The sequence below is a fragment of the Octodon degus genome, unplaced genomic scaffold, assembly GCF_000260255.1.
Source record: "Octodon degus isolate 3935 unplaced genomic scaffold, OctDeg1.0 scaffold00504, whole genome shotgun sequence".
NCBI classification, from domain to species: Eukaryota; Metazoa; Chordata; class Mammalia; order Rodentia; family Octodontidae; genus Octodon; species Octodon degus.
In genome coordinates this window covers 161,532-166,311 of record NW_004525080.1, presented here as the reverse complement: position 1 = coordinate 166,311, position 4,780 = coordinate 161,532, and positions in this window count along the sequence as shown.

Genomic DNA, 4,780 nt, shown 5'->3' with positions numbered 1-4,780 from the left:
TCCCTCACACTCACTGGGTCTATGCTAGGACTGGGTCTGGGGGTTCCCAGAACGCAGCAGGAATTCCTACTCGGTGTGCAGGGTGGGGGAGGTGCTGCGGAGTGGTGGGTGGCATCCCAAGGGAGTGGGAGAGGGTCTGGCCCACGCTGCTCCTAGGCTGGGACTGGTCCTGCCGGCGTAGGGTAGCAGGAAGCTCTCCCACACACTCAGCAGACCTGGGCTAGGACTGGGTCTGATACATTTTAACTTAGCTTTTTCATGTTATTTTCCCATTCTGTGACCCATTATCTTTCCCTCTTTTGAATTACTCACTCTGCTGGTGGTTTCCTTTCTGTTGTTCTTGAAGCTGTAATCACTTCTGTCTCTTTCTAGAATATCTGTCGGTACTCTCTGTAGGGTTGGTTTGTTGTCATGAATTTCTTCAATTATTCTGTCATGGAAAAAGCATATCTCACCATTGAATTTGATAGATAGTTTTACAGTTTACATCAGTCTGGGTTGGAAGTTATTTTCTTTCAGGACCTGAAATACTTCACTCCAATCTTCTTGATTTGATGGTTTGTGTCGAGAAATCTTCTGTGATTCTGACATGCTTTCCATGGTAAGTGATCTGGTTCTTCTCTCTAGCAGCTTCTAGTATGCTATTCTTTTGCTGAACTTCTGAGATCTTGTTGATCATGTGTCTAGGTGTGGATTTTTTGTGATTATGGGTGTGTGGAATTCTATGTGCCGCACTTGTCTGCATGTCAGGTTCTTTTCTCATGTTCAGAAAATTTTCTGCTAGTACTTCTGCAAAGTCTTTTTATGTCAGTTGTGCTGTCTCCTGCGGCTTCCTTGACACCTATTATTCTTTTTTTTCTCTGTATTTTAGGAAAGGTTCCGCAGGGTGTTCAGGGTCTCACTACTAGATTGGGTTCTAGTAGTGATTCTTGCATTTACAGCCTCCCAAGTGCTAGAATTACAGCTGTGAGCCACCACGCCCAGTCTCATTCACCATCTGAGCACACCCTGCTGGTGGGGCTGGCATGGCAGGCTCAGGCAGACCCCTATTATTCTTATATTATTTTTCTTGGCATGTCTTGTAGCTGCTAAATTTTCTGGTTCCTTGTAAGTTTTAAAAGGTCTTTTATTTTACGTTCGTTACCTAAAACACTGTCTTTCAGGTCTGAAAGTCTGTCTTCAGTTTCATTCAAGCGGTTTTGCCTGCTTTCAGTGGAGTTCTGAATATCCTGGATATCTCTTTGAATCTGTTTCATGCATCCTAGTTCTTTCCTTTATTGTTCATTCAGAGTTTCCATCATTTGCCTATTCTGCACTATTTGTCTACCTGTGTCCTCTTTAGCTGTGCTGAGCAATTCTTTCATGATTGTTGTCCTTTCTTTTTGGACCTGAGAGATTATTTCTGCTCTTAATTTCTTCTATAGCCTGATAGACTTGTTTCTTTACTTCAGTTTTGACTATTTCAGAGATTCCACGTGTATGATTTCCAAGTTCTTGTTTGTCTTTTTCTCCGAGATTTCTTCTGGGTGAGCTAGAGGATTGAGTGCATTTTGCTCCTGCCTTTTGCCATTTTTGAAGCTCTCCGTAATCACCCAGATAGAGTCCTGCAGGCCGCTCAGAGTCTGCCAAAGTTCTTAAATGTCCAGGAAAGCTCCACGCCTGCTCTCCCTGGGCCCATAGACCGCAGCTCTCCTGTGTCCGGCAGCCCACTCAGAGTCCTCCTAAGTTCTTACAACTTTGCAGCGGCACCGGCAGAAGCTCCATGCTTGTGTGCTGGGAGCTAAGGAAGGTCAGAGCTTACCAGAGTCCTGCAGGCTGGCAGGTTGCCCAGTCTGCCAAAGTTCTTTTTCTCTCTTTATTTCTTTTTTCTTTTATTTTCTAGCTTTTAAAACGCAGCAACTTTATTTTCTATGAAGGTAGGAATCACCATTGTAATTTTTAATGGCTACAGAACAATAGGACCCATTAGTCAATGAACTCTTGACAGTGCTAGTCAAGACGATTTATGAGTTTGTATGTAATTTGATTATTCTATTAATTCTGCTGATACTACTTTAGCTAAGAAAGTGACAGTCACATCCAAAATAAATCTTCATTACACTTCACAGAAAGTAACTGTCTTCAGGATTTTTTTTGTGGCATCATGATGCCTTCAGGGCAGGTTTGATTTGGCTTGAGGATTCGGGGATCAAACCACAGCATCCTGAGCTTGACTGCTTTGTTTAAGCGGGCATTTAAACAACTACTAATGGTATTAATGCTTCATAAAACATCAACAGAAGAATATATGAAACTATTTTTTTCAAATACACATGTGAATAACATAAAGCACTGTTTTCATTTCTCAGATTGTATGCATGGGATTTTGTACATGACAGAACCCTAGATCTTTCCTTTTGTGTGTGTGTGTGTGTGTGTGTGTGGACCCAGGGATTGAACTCAGGCCTTTGTGCTTGCCAGGCAAGCGCTTATTCTACTGAGCCATCTCCCCGGCCCTACATTTTTTCCTTTAACCATAACTTTTCCCCAAAGGTGGGAAGATGCCATCTCTTCCCTGCATACTACATGCTGGGCATGAAATATGGCCATTTTGACACCATAGTGTTGATTCTGCTTGCCAAGAAACGGGACATTTTTCCATTCTCAGAAGTCCTCATCAATCTGTTTTCAAGTCTGCCAAAGTTCTTTTTTCCCCCATAATTTTATTGATAAATAAATAGCAATGAGACAGTTTCAGATCAAGTTGGTAGGAGAGTTCCAATAATTAACAAATTGCATACTGCCTTCCTGGTGGTTGTTTGTTGTACAAGATGCAGAAATGATATCCTATTTACAAACACTATTAGAACAAATCCCTTTATTCATTGAATTAAGAGAATGTAGCTATATATGGTGCCAGGGCAGCTCCACACCTGTGCCTCCATTGTATATTCCTCATGTTCCATTTCTTTTGTTTTTATTTTATCTATTGTACCTTTCATATTTTATTTATTCTTTCAGGTTCTTACCGCAGGGAGACAATACGATGTTTACAAATGTGAGTCTAACTTATGTCACTTATGACTGTAGCCTCTAGTTGTATTCATCTACCTACAAATGGCTCCTCAAGTTTGTCTTTCTTCATAGCTGAGTAATATAAAAATGCAAACAACTTTTTCATCCATTGCCCAGGCAATTGGCATTTAGGTTGTTTCCAAGATGCGGTTATGACAAATTGTGCTGCTATGAACATGGGTGCATATATATCGCTGTGGTATGATGTTTGCAGTCATTTTGTAGAAATACTCAGAAGGGCAATAGCTGGGTTGAGTGAGACTCCCAATCCTCATAGGCTGAGGTGCCTGCTCCACTATAAATCATGCCCATGGGTTGGTGAGATACCTCAGTGGTCTAAAGCGCCTGCTAATGCAAGCTTAGGCAAGCACGGGGACTGCAATTCAATCCCCAGCACCACAGGCCATGTAAACCCTGCGCCCTGGGCGGGCTGCACCAGCCACAAAAAATGCCCAGATACTTTAATAACAAATAGAGTTTAAATGCTGAGATAAAGCTGTTGTGCTCATTTTAACATCAGTGTAGAAAAAAATCAATGCATATTGGTTTCACTTTGCTCGCAATATTGTCAATCCACATTTAGTTTGTGTCGTGGATGCACAGGGCTGAGGGTAAAGAGCAATGCACGTGATAGAAGGTGAGGGTCACATTTGGGTGCTCACTTTAGAACTATTTTCACCTTTTTGATGATTTGAAATTGTTTATAATAAAAGGGGCTTATACAGAGCAAGGACCAAGGACAAGCAAATGTGTTCACAGGGCGGGTCCACCTGGAAGGGTGGAAGCTGAGTGAAGGTGGTGAGGAGGTGGAGCAAGATGTTAAGCATGAAGATTACAGGTGAATTTTCTTCATCTTCTCCTACTGTTTGCATCTCGCAAGCTTGTTTTCTTTATGAAAAACAACACCTCACGTTGTCACATCCCCAGGTACCCAGGACCAGCACCTCCTGCTGTGTCCCTCATCATGACGTGACACTGAGCACCTTTTGGTGTCCTCAGTCCTCTCCTCTCCTCTCCTCTCACCTCGGTCCTCCTTGCCGTCACAGACTCAGGCAAGTACATCTGTAGTTCCCTTTGCATTAAAAGGCATCCTTTCAGGTGGCCACAAGACAACAGCAAAAGTAAATAGCTACCTTCCTTAGGAAAGCTTCATCGGGTGTTACATTGCAATGCATTCTTCAATTTGGCTGCAGGAGGGGAGCAAACGCAAGTAAATACAGCAGTGATATCATTATTTACATTAACTGCAGTCTTTATTTTCGCCACCAGATGGCAGCAAAAGAACACCAATACAGAAAGAGGAACCTTATTTCAATTCTAAATGCATTCTTCTATTTCAACACAAGATGGCAGCAGAGGCATATTTAAAATACAGTAGCAAGCAAGGCCTTAAATATGGTTTATTAGTCCACATTTAAAAGGATTCTTCCGTTTGTCCACAGTATGGCAGCAGACACTCATCAGAAGTGAGGGCAGAAAAGCCATTTAAACGTTATTTGGAGTGAAACTGAACCCTGCTGTTAAAGGTTCATTTGAGTTTTGACACGATATTTGCATGAATTATTCATAAAGTTGTTATTGCTTCTGATCAAATAAATATGTATTTATTGTGTACTGTGTCGGAAACAGGCACAAGTTGCTTACTGAATCAGATATGGACAGCGTCCACAGTCTGGCATTATCTGCATGCGCATAGGTAAGTGTTGAAAAGGAGAAGCTACACAGG